Here is a 13,222-nt window from a genome sequence, read left to right on the forward strand (position 1 = left end):
TATACAATGGAGTATTACTCAGCCATAAAAAGGAACGAAATTGGGTCATTTGTAGAGACGTGGGTGGACCTAGAGACTGTCATACAGAGTGAAGTAAGTCAGAAAGAGAAAAACAAATATCGTATATAAACGCATGTATGTGGAATCTAGAAAAATGGTACAGATGAACAGGTTTGCAAGGCAGAAATAGAGACACAGATGTAGAGAACAAATGTATGGACACCAAGGGGGGAAGTGGGTGGTGGTGGTGGTGGTGGTGGTGGGATGAATTGGGAGATTGGGATTGACATATATACACTAATATGTATGAAATAGATAGCTAGTAAGGACCTGTTGTATAAAAAATAAATAAAATAAAATTGAAAAAAAATGTATGCACCCTTAGGTTCATTTCAGCATTATTTATAATAGTCAATATGTGGAAGCAACCTACATCAATAGATGAATGGATAAAGAAGAAGTGATACACACACACACACACACACACACACACATATAAATAAAGAGGCAGATATTGGAGGACTGTACGGAGCCCCTGACATGTTTTAATCATGGGAATGACATGATGGGATTGACATTTTGGAAATGATCACTAAGGCTGTAGTTTTTGAAATGGTTCGGGGGGGTGGAGGTGGGAGCAGGACCGAAAGGAGGCGGAGAGGCCACTAAAGGGCTGGTACAATGGCCTGCCTGCACAGCAGAGGTTAGTGGAGAGATGCGGGAGTGATGGTGCGCAGAACTCGTTGATCAATTGAGTGTATTAAGGCGGTAACATACATTGAGTTGGGGAACACAGGAAGAGAAATGAGTATTGTTTTTTTTCTCCTTGAACTTTTTATTTTGAAAAATATCAAACCTACAGAAATTTGAAAATGGAAAGACAAGTGCAGTGAATATATACCCTCCACCCAGATTCAGCAATTGTTAATATTTTGCTTCCTGGGTAGCTTATAAACAACAGAAACTTATTTCTCACAGTTCTGGAGGCTGGGAGTCTGAGATCAGGGTACCAGCTTGGGTGGGTGAGGGCCCACTACAGCCCCAGGCTGTAGACTTCTTGTTGTGTCTTCACATGGTGGAAGGGGCTAGGGAGCTCTCTGAGGTCTCTTTTATAAGAGCACTAATTCCATCTATAAGGGCTCCATCTTCATAACCTATCACTTCCCAATGGTCCCACCTCCTAATATCATCACACGGGGCATTAAGGTTTCAACTTGTTAATTTTGGAGCGACACGAATATTCAGAACATGGCACACGGTTTTACCTCAGTCATTTAAAAGTTATTTCAGGCATGATGATAGTTTGCCCCAATTAACTCAAAATATATCTCCTAGGAACAAGGGTCTTCTTCTAAATAACAACTATGAAATTATCTTACCCAGGAAATTTAACATCATATATTACCTAATAAAAATGTGTGTATTAAAATATCCCTGTTTGCCCTGGTAATGTCTTTCATGTTTTTTTTTTTTTAATTATAGATCCTTTCCAGGATCACACATTTCCTTTAGTTTCCTTTAATCTAGAAGCATTCTCTTACTTTTTCTCATCTATCATGACATAGATATTTTTGAAGGGTCATGTCAGATGTCTAGAACATCTCACAATCTGGATTTTCTTATTGATTCTTCACTGTTAGATTTAGGTTCACCATTTTTGGAAAGGATACTACGTAAGAAATGTTATGTCCACCTCTTGAATGACACCAGAGGCACAGCATGTCAGTTTGTCTCATTACTGGTGATGCTATAAGTTGGATTGCTTGATAAAGTGGGTCCACTAGAGTTCTACCTTTTAAAGGTACCTGTGGCGTGGTACTATGATATTGTGTTATAGTATTCTTCAATATCTTTCACCCATTAGTTTAAGCATTAATTGATGATCTTTGCTTGAAACAATGACTACATAGGCTTGGAAAATGGTGACTTTTAAATTCTTTTGATCCTTGTTTATTCTCAATGTAGCATTCCTCTGTAATAAAGAAGCTTCCTCTTTCTCACTCCCTTTTCTCTCTTCCTTCTATTGTCTGTTTGTCTGTCTGTCTGTCTGTCTGTATCTTGGGTGTTACTACAGACTTGTGGATTCATTTATTCTATTCAATGCATTACTATCTATTACCATCATTATTCTTTCTGATACTGAAATTGCCGAAGTTTGGACAGTGTGAGCCCCTTCAAGCCAGCTCCTGCATCCTTTTTACATGTTTCCATCAATCTTTTATCACTTCCTTGCTTTCTGGCAGAGCTTCTGCATTAACAGTCAACCTTAAACAACTGTGGACTTTGGTCAGTGAACAGACACTGGTAAATGCTGCCAGAAAAAATACTGGAGCTTCTCCCACCATTGATGTGGTATGATTAGACTACTGTAAAGTTCTGGGGAAGGAAAAACCCCCAAAGCAGCCTGTCATAAAGGCCAAATTCTTTTTTTTTCAGTTTGATGAGTTTAAAAAAAATTTTTTTTTTATTGGAGTAAGTTGCTTTACAATGTTGTGTTAGTTTCTTCTGTACAGCAAAGTGAATCAGCTATATGTAAACGTATATCCCCTCCTTTTTGGATTTCCTTCCCATTTAGGTCACCACAGAGCACTGAATAGAGTTCCCTGTGCTATACAATAGGTTCTCATTAGTTATCTATTTTATACACAGTATCAATAGTGTATATATGTCAATCCCAATCTCCCAGTTCATCCCACCCCCGCCTTCCCCCCCTTGGTATCCATATGTTTGTTCTCTACATCTATGTCTCTATTTCTGCTTTGCTGCCAATAAGTCATCTGCACCATTTTTCTAGACTACACGTGTAAGTGATATTATACAATACTTGTTTTTCTCTTTCTGACTTACTTCACTCTGTATGACAGTCTCTAGTTCTATCCACGTCTCTACAAATGGCACTATTTCATTCCTTCTTATGGCTGAGTAATATTCCGTTGTATATATGTGCCACATCTTCTTTATCCATTCCTCTGTTGATGGACATTTAGGTTGCTTGCATGTCCTGGCTATTGTAAATAGTGCTGCGCTGAACATTGGGGTGCGTGTATCTTTTTGAATTATGGTTTTCTCCGGGTATATGCCCAGTAGTGGGATTGCTGGGTCGTATGGTAGTTCTATTTTTAGTTTGTTAAGGAACTTCCATACTGTTTTCCATAGTGGCTGTATCAATTTACATTCCCACCAACAGTGTAGGAGGGTTCCCTTTTCTCCATACCCTTTCCAGCATTTATTGTTTGTAGATTTTTTGATGATGACCATTCTGACTGGTGTGAGGTGATACCTCATTGTAGTTTTGATTTGCATTTCTCTAATAATTAGTGATATTGAGTATCTTTTCACGTGCCTCTTGGCCATCTGTATTGTCTTCTTTGGAGAAATGTCTATTTAGGTCTTCTGCCCATTTTTTGATGGGGTTGTTTGTTTTTTTGATGTTGAGCTGCATGAGCTGTTTGTATATTTGGAGATTAGTCCCTTGTCAGTTGCTTCATTTGCAAATATTTTCTCCCATTCTGAGTGCTGTCTTTTCATCTTATTTACGGTTTCCTTTGCAGTGCAAAAGCTTTGAAGTTTCATTAGGTCCCATTTGTTTATTTTTGTTTTTGTTTTCATTATTCTAGGAGGTGGGTCAAAAAAGGTCTTGCTGTGATTTATGTCAAAGAGTGTTCTGCCTATGTTTTCCTCTAAGAGTTTTATAGTGTCTGGCCTTACATTTAGGTCTTTAATCCATTTTGAGTTTATTTTTGTGTATGGTGTTAGGGAGTGTTCTAATTTCATTCTTTTACAAGTAGCTGTCCAGTTTTCCCAGCACCACTTATTGAAGAGACTGTCTTTTCTCCATTGTATATTCTTGCCTCCTATGTCATAGATTAGGTGACTGTAGGTGCATGGGAGGCCAAATTCTTCATCAGAAGAGCTGAGGAGGAGATTAAGGGTGTGTATATGTGTGTGTGGGGGGGGGGGGGCTATATCTTAGTGGCTTGAAGCCACATGGAGGGAGGTTCATGAAAAACTAACAAGTATTCATATCTATATTTTATCAATGGCTATGTTGCCTACGGGATTTTCTCAATGGCCCTTTATTGCCACGTCACCGTCTGCTCTCTTGTTGTCTCCCATCCTGTCCACCTGCCCTTTCTGACACTATTCTCTTCCCGTCTGCTTAAACAAACAACAAAAACAAATACCAAATTCTTCTTCTCTCCTTTAGAGCAGCTTGAACCTTTTGCTTTCTTGATCGATGTCTTTCATGGGCCTCAGGTTTCACTTTCTAACTAAATAGAAGTCTCAAGAAATTTTCTCAAACAAAGATATTTTGGCATCAAATATTAACTTGGTACATTTTTCACCTTATAAGAACTGGAAAGAATCCACTAAAAGATTTAGTTAATGGTTTTTAATCTTCTTGGTAAGAACCATTTCAGTGGAGGTAAAGGGGAAGAAGCTGGATTGCAAAGGTTGAGTAAATTGGAGGAGAGGAAATTGAGACAGTGTGTGAACGTGATTCCTTTGAGATGGTTGTTTGAAAGGAGAAGGTGGGCCAGTAGCTGAAAGCAGATGGGAATGTCAGAGAAGATTTTTAACAGTTCAAGTAATTTGATTATGTTGAAATGCTTATGAAAAGGAGTCAATAGAGAGCAAGAGAAGAGAGTTCACTGAGGTGGTGGGGGAAGGAAACAGGAGGATTTCTGTTACCACGGGAAGGAAGGAAGGAAATGGCTACCGATGCAGGTCAGTCTCTATGTGCGTGCAGAAAACTGAGGAAGTTCCCATCTGCTTGATGTCCCCTACCCCTCTTCCTCTTCCTCTCTATTTTCCTTCTTCATTGCTGTGAATTAGTATTCAGACTTCTCTTATAGGAATGGACAGGGAAATGATCAAGTAGGTGTTTGAAGAAAGTGAAAATAAGGGTAAGAGTTCAGCCAGGAAACATGGAAGCATTCCTAGTAGCATAGGAGGGACCTTTTGAGGTTGGAGATCATGCATTTTATTACTGTGACACCATTCTGCCCATTTCTGTGATATTTGTTCAGCAGCCTGGATGTAGGCATGGAGAAGATGCTTTTCCAGGGCTAGTGTTTCGCTAGACACCTGGGATGGAAGTGTGACAGAGAAAAGGAATGAGTATAATGGCCAGAGATTGGTTGAAGTGTTGGATTTCTAGTTTGAGGAGGATACGAAGAGCAGGAAGGAGCTGATAATTTGGTTTAAAAAATTTTCCTTTGGAACCTGGGTTGGAATCTTTCTGACTGTTTAGTCACTTCCTGCTTACTCTATTGATTCAGAGTTCATATGTAAATTTTAAGTAGACCAACAGAAAGCTTTAGGGTTCTAAGTAAATAGATTTTAGCAAAATTGCATGAGACCATTTGGGTATACACATTCCAACCTCATACTTTTCTGTTTTTTTGATGAATGTGCTATCCTAGAGAGAATCAGATTTTGTTGAAGTCAACATATTTGTGACATGATGAAAGTGGTTAGGAATTGGAAATCCTAGGTTCTAAGCCTATTTCTGCCAACAGTGAGCTATGTGACCTCAGAGAAGTTTTTTTTAATTCTCTGGGCCTCAGTTTCTTCCTTTTAAATGAAGGGTTTGGTGTAGACTCTCTAACTTTCTTCCAGCTCTAACATGCCTGAAGTTCATGGATGTGTGCAATTCTTTGACTCCGTCTGTGGTTTCCAGTGAAGAGAGAGCAATTGTTTTTAAAAACAGTATATGTTTATCCTACTGTAAGGATATTTTCAAATGAAGATCAATGAAGCTCAAATGTCTCTTGGCTATACCATTCCACTGGTCAGGCTCATCCCAACAACTTTTTAAGCTTAGGCAAAACAGATGATAGTGATAAACATGGTTTAGGTCCATAGCAGAAAATTAAAGACTTCCATAGACTTAGAGAAAAATATTATGACACTTACGCTTCTCAGGGAATATGATCTTTATTTAAAAGAGAAAGATTTATTGACTTTTTATCCTGCAGCTGCCATTCAATTCTAATTTACCAGTTGGATAGGAAATCTAACTGTTGAATTTTTGGTTTGCGAGAGTTTAGTTCTAAACCTTAAATTCAGTATGGGGGTTTCAAGGCCTGTGTCTTTGTTAGTCACAAAAATTTAACTCCATTTAGATTGGTGAGCTCTTGAATCATTGATATCATAATGTAAATGAAAATTAAAACCAACTAAAATCCATTGAAGCAAGAAAAGATAGCAGTATGAACCTTGGCTGGCAGACTAGTCTCTTCTGTTGTTCAATCTCTCATGAATGTTCACTGGTAAATGAAAATTGCAAGGGATGATATAAACTGATGCATCTGTTTGAAATAACATATCTAATCTTCTTCTCCAGAAGATGTTCACAGGGTTTGACAGCAAACTCTAATACATATTCATAACCAATACACTTTGTGACCAAGGGAAATTGAGGCAAGTGCAACGGAATGAAGTGTGAGGAAGCAGCATGCCAGTTTTAAATTTAATTATAGAGATGGGGGGAAGGATGCACTGAGATAGTATATCTTCATCCAGCTGTCATGGAGCATTACCAAAAAATCATGCTACATATTTGACAGAAGAAATATTATTTTTGGTTAAGTACTTGATAAAACCAGCAGATTCTGGGGAAAACAAGATTCTGAGATCCTATTAGAAACTATTTTTTTATGTAGAGAAAAAGAAGCACTGCAGAATTTTAATCACCTAAAAAAAAATTTTTTTTTTCAGACTTAAGAAAGATTTCTGGTCCACACAAGATTTCAGTTCATGGAATGTTTTTGCCATGTTTAAGTCCTAAATTCAGTTTGAAATTAGGAAAAGCAATAATTAGTGTGATTCTTGTGGTTTTTTTACTTTTGGTAACCTAGAGCCATGTGTCATTCAATGGGATCAGCATCCCTGGGCTCCCCACTCTAACGTAAGTACTCAAAGAGCATAGACTTCAACTACCTTGTTCAGAGCTGGTGCTGAGGGCTTAGAATAGTGTTTGGCATGGAGAAGTCACTTAATAAGTGTTTGTTGAATGAATGAATAAATCTACCTCATGATACCTTGTATGATGTACATGTTCAATATATATTTTTATTAATAAATAGGTCAATGGATGGAAGTACTTCTCTAAGTGGTTTACAACTTGCCATTTGACATTAATTTTCAGAATCTGAAAGTAAATACTCAGCAATGGATAAAGGCAGTGCAACTTGGGTCAGTGACATGTTAACCCACTATCAGCTTTGACAAAGGAGAAAATACCCAGATTTCTGACTAAATTGGATTGTGATCTCTATGTAGTTTTAAAGTAGGACTTGTATTCTTGTCTTGGGAAAGTCCATGTTTACAGAGTAGGAAAAAAAAGAAAAATTTTTTCCCCTCATTTCATTATAAAATATTGCTATAGGAAAAAGTCAAGGAAAAAACAAAGATAAACAACATTTCTAAGAGTCGGCAGATTTGGAAAGATTTGTGTCTGCTTTGGGAATGTTTGATCTGTTTTGCCAGCAAGTATGTCGGTGTTCAGCCGTACTGGAACTATTTTTTAGAAACCAGTTGGTGACTCTTAAGAAGAATGAGAATACCCCAGCTTGGTGAGGTATAGGCAGTCTCATACTTTGTTAATGGAAATGTAAATTTGTTGAGTCTTCTGGAGGAAGATTTTGCAAAATATATCAAAAACTTGTGCAAATTCTTTGACTCAGCAATTCTGCTTCTAGGGAATTTCCCTCAGGAAATAATTGGACAAACAAGCAAAGATGTATGTTGCAGGGTGGTTTATATGAAACGGGAACGCATTGGGAACTATTGAAGTTTTTATTAACAGGGGTTATACCTTTTATGCCTTTCCATAGAATATTCCGTGGCCATTAAAATGATGTTAAAGACCAATATATATTATACAAGGCATAGCTTCATGGTATGATGGAAAAAGCAGCGCACAGAGGTATGTAAATCATGACACCATTTGGTAAGTAATGCACAGGTATTTCTGTTTCTGCCTAGGAACAAGTCTGGTAGGCTTTTGGCGTTACGGAGGATTTTAATTTTTGGCTTATCTATATTTTGCCTTTTCTATAGTAAACAAGGATTATTTTATGCAAAAATAAATAATTTTTAAATGTGTTGGCACACTCATATATTGCTAATTGAAAGTACATGATCTCTTCTTGGTGAAAAAAAGGGCTGTCAAGTTTCTTAGAAAGGGTATATTTTCAGAATTTTGAGCGTAGCCTTAGTGCTCAGTTTTCATATAAGTTACAGTGAAATCCAAATCTTAACAAAGCTCAAAAGCTGAAGAGTATGTAACAGAGTTCATGCTTTTTTTTTTTTTTTCTTAAAGACAGCTCACAAGAACTGACTGTAGCTGCAGAAAATGCTTTCTAGGCAAAAGGAGATGATTTTTAGAATATTCTTTGAAAGGGATTCAGGAAGACAGGAAGATTTTCTAAAGGTCTAAAGTCATGCTTGCTGAGATAATCAGCCAGACATTCTGAGTATATTAGCTTCCTTGCAAGAACAATGAGAGGCCATAGCTGGTTATTTTCTTACTCATAGTTACCTAGACATAGCAAAATAAATTTGTTAACATCATCTTAGGAAGAGCTGAATGAGAATACGTTTTCTAACGGATCATTCACTCTTCAATTTTATTAGAAAAGGAGTTCTAATAGATGCAGGAGTACTAATTATTGCTCAAAAAGACCAGACAGAGAATCATGACTAATAGTAGTGAAAGGGTATACTTTAAAACATTATGAGGTAGTTTTTATTTGGAAGGCCTGCATTCAAATTAGAACAAATTGTCTATGGGAAGAAGGTTTTGTTAAAGCTATACTAATTAAATTTTCAGTTGAAGGGACTGAGAATTATTTTATGCTCTATGTTTTACAATGAAATCCAATTTCATAAATTCTTAATATTTCCCTAGCTAGACTAAATATATGCTTGTGAATTTAACTTGACGTGGATGTGTCTTCAACAATAATAAATATTGTTTGAATAAAATTGTTTAATGTGGGACTTCCCTGGTGCATATTTATTTAGAATGAAGGATTTTCATGGTAAAACCATGGTTTTATTTTAAAACTAAAAGCAAAAAAAGCTAGTGAGTGAACAATTAGTAATAGAATTGCCAAGTATGTCATACAATTGTGCTTCTCTGTCACATTTCATAAATTGGAAGTATTTCTCAAATTTTCCCCTGGTGCATATTGGCATTATCCATGTGCAGAAAATTATAAAGTTGATTATATATGTTACTTTGGGGAAGAAAATTTATTTTCTTCTTTGTTTATGGTCTATTTGCCATTCCATATTCTAGAATGTAAAAAAAGAAGTTGTCTTGGTATTTGTCAGACAGTTTCTTGTTCGTAGAAATAAAAATAAATTACAAACTTACAGGAAGAAAATAAGGTTTGGCTTTAAAATGCTTTTTGTTAAAGGGATAATGATATAGATTTGAGAGGCTGATTGATGTCATTACATAATAGTTTAAAATACAAGATCAACTTGACTTCGCTTTCAGGAACAGTTTGCAGTTTGGGCTCAAATGGAGTGTTGTTAAGATCAGGTTTCTTTCCGTACTCAAAATCTGGGTCACTGAAAAATTTCCATCATCTAAACTTTTTAGTCTAAAAATAATTTAACAAAGTTAAGAATGATGGACTTCTGAGTAGTTCAAACGGCTAAATACCAATTATTTCTCAGAAAGTTAATTTAATTAATTAAAAGCTTAGACTAACTTCTGTTAAACACTTGATTACTTAGTTCTCACACACGTGGTATCTCAGTTAACCGTTCTTATTAAGACTTTATATTTTTAGAGCAGTTTTAGGTTCATAACAAAATTAAGGGGAATGTACAGAGGTTACACATATACCCCTTACCCTGAAACATGCATACCCTCCCCCATTATCCGCATCCCCACCAGAGTAGTACACTTGTTACAACTCATAAATCTACTTTGACACATCATACTCACCCAAAGTCCACAGTTTGCATTAAGGTTCACTCTTGGTGTTGTACGTTCTATGGGTTTGGACGAATGTATCACGACATGTATGCGTTAATGTGGTTCCATACAGAGTAGCTTCACTGCCCTGAAAATTCTCTGTGCTCTGCCTAGTCATCGTCCTCCACTTCTCTAATCCCTGGCAACCACTGATCTTTTTACTGTCTCCATAATTTTGCGTTTTCCAGAATGTCATGTTGTTGGAATCATACAGCGTGTAACCTTTTCAGATTGGCTTCTTTCAGTTAGTAACATGCATTTAAGTTTGCTCCATGTCTTTTCATGGCTTGAGAGCTCATTTCTTTTTAGCACTGAATACTATTCTGTTCTGTGGATGTACTATAGTTTATTTATCCATTCACCTATGAAGTACATCTTGGTTGCTTCCAAGTATTGCTAATTATGAATAAAGCTGCTATAAAGATCAGTGTGCAGGCTTTCATGTGGATATTAGTTTTCAAATCCTTTGAGTAAATCCTAAGGAGTGTGATTGCTGGATCTACATATGGTAAGAGTATGTTTAATTTTGTAAGAAACTGCTAACCTCTCTTCCAAAGTGGCTCTATGATTTTACGTTGCCACCAGCAACGTATGAGAATTCCTGTTACTTTACATCTGTGTCAGCATTTACTGTTGTTAGTGTTGCAGATTTTGGCCATTCTAACAGGTATGTAGTAATATATCACTGTTGTTTTAATTTGCATTTCCCTGATGACATATGGTATGGAACATCCTTTCATATGCTTATTTGCCATCTGTATATGTTCTTTGGTGAGGTATCTATTAAGGTCCTTGGCCCATTTTTAATTGGATTATTTGTTTTCTTATAGTTGAACTTTAAGAATTCTTTGTATATGTTGGATGAATTATTTATCAGATGTAGCTTTTGAAAATACTTCCCTGTCTATGGCTTGTCTACTAATTCTCTTGAAATTGTTTTTCATGAGAAGGTTTTAAATTTTAATGAAATCCAGATTATGAATTCTTTCTTTCATGGATTGTGCCTTTGGTGTTGCATCTAAAAACAAACCTAAATGACCAAACTCAAGGTCATTAAGGTTTGTTTCTATGTTATCTTCTAAGAGTTTTATAGTTTTGTGTGTTACATTTAGGTCTGTGATCCATTTTGAGTTAATTTTTGTGAATGGTATAAGGTCTGTGTCTAGATTCATTTTTTTGCTATGTGGATGTACAGTTATTCCAGCACCATTTGTTGAAGATTTTATCTTTTCTCCATTGTATTGCTTTTTGTCCTTTGTCAAAGATCAGTTGACTGTGTTTATATGGGTCTGTTTCTGGGCTCTTTATTCTGTTTCATTGATCTGGTTCTATATTCTTATGCCAATTCTTATGCCAACCACACTGTCTGGGTTACTGCAGTTTTATAATAAATCTTGAAGTTGGGTAGAGTCAGGCTTCCAACTTTGTTCTTGTCCTTCACATTGTGTTAGCTCATCTCAGTCTTTGGCCTCACCATATAAATTTGGAGTCAGTTTTTCAATATCCACAAAATAACTTGCTGAGAGTTTTATTGGAATTGCATGGAATCTATAGATTATCTTGGGAAGAACTGAGCTCTTGACAATACTGAATCTTCCTCTCTGTGAACATGGAATATCTCTCCAATAATTTAGTTCTTGACTTTGCTGATAGGAATTTTGTAGTTTTCCTCATATAGATCTCATACACACTTTGTTAGATTTATATGTATTTCATTTTTGAGGGTGCTAATGTAAAATGATACTGTGGTTTTAATATCAAATTCTTCTCATTCATTGCTGGTGTATAGGAAATCTACTGACTTTTGTATATTAATCTTGTATCCTGCAATCTTGTTATCATCGCTTCTTAGTTCCAGGAGCTTTTTTGTTGATTCTTTCAGATTTTCTACATAGATGATCATGTCATCTGTGAACAAAGACAGTTTTATTTTTCTTCCCAATCATTATAATTTTACTTCCTTTTCTTGTCTTATTGCATTAAGTAGAGCTTCCAATATGATGTTGAAAAGCAATGGTGAGAGGAAGACTTGCTTGCCTTGTACCTGAGCCTTAGTAGGAATGCTACAAGTTTCACCATTAAGTATGATGTTAGCTGTATGTTTTTGGCAGATATTCTCTACCAAGCTGAGGAAGTTTCCTTCTATTCTTAGTTTACTGAGAGTTTTGATCATGAATGGGTGTTGAATTTTGTCAAATGCTTTTTCTGCATTTACTGATATGTCATTTAACCTTCATAATCATTTTCTTGAGACTGATATTTTGCTATATCCACTTCACAGATGGGAGAATTAAGCCTCAACAGTGAAGTAACTTGCCAGTAGTTCCCACAGTCTCTGATGGAACCAGGATTAAACCTACAATTGTTTGACCTGCTCTACAATATGCTGCCTCCCTGTGCTTACTGTCAATTCTGACTCTTTGGCTCTGAGGTAGTAGAAAAATAGATTCTCTCATCATGAAGCTCACCGAACTAAACAGCCTATCAATATTAAGCTATATACTTATTTGAAATACAGATGCTTCTCATTATTCATGGATTCTGTATTTGCGAATTTGCCTACTTGCTAAAATTTATTTGTAACCCCCAAGTCAATACTCAAGGCACCTTCATGGTCATTCACACACATGTACAGAGTGGCAAAAAGTTGCAGTCTTCCAGTGCGCTGGTTCAGTGCTGAGGTCAAACTCAGTGACACCCTACCTTCTTATTCCAGCTCTCGTACTGTAAACAAGTGTCCTATTTGTGCTCCACTTGGTGCCAAGCTTTTGCATTTTGTGCTTTTTTCGGTGACTTCACTGTTTAAAATGGCTCCCCAAGTGTAGTGTAAAGTTCTGTCTAAGTGCAAGAAGGTTGTGCTGTGCCTTATGGAGAAAATACGTGTGTTAGATAAGCTTCACTCTGTCTTGACTTATAGTAATGTTGGCCATGAATTCACTGTTAATGAATTAACAATATATATTAAAATGTCTTTCAGTGGAAACAGACATAAAACAAGATTATGAATTGACGATGAAAATATTGTGACCAGAGGCTCACAGAAACCTAATGTTGTATTTCTCATAAAAGCCATGGTTCAGTATCTGCTAATTTAGTGTTTGCAAAGGCTTTATAGAACATAACTACCACGAATAAAGAAAATCAGCTTATAAGGTTTCACTGTCTTTGTAATGGTGTGTTCATAGAGGTGACTTCTTGCCCTTGGATTAAAGTGTCACTGGG

The 13,222-nt window shown here is 36.4% G+C and overlaps 1 protein-coding gene across 1 annotated transcript in view; it reads left to right on the forward strand.

The window, feature by feature from the left end:
• Window positions 1–13,222, forward strand: part of WDR49 (WD repeat domain 49) — a gene marked incomplete at its 3' end in the record, with an annotated part of 134,538 nt that overhangs the window by 10,488 nt on the left and 110,828 nt on the right.

This window comes from Leucopleurus acutus (genome assembly GCF_964270905.1).
Source record: "Leucopleurus acutus genome assembly, chromosome: 5".
In the NCBI taxonomy this organism is placed as follows: Eukaryota; Metazoa; Chordata; class Mammalia; order Artiodactyla; family Delphinidae; genus Leucopleurus; species Leucopleurus acutus.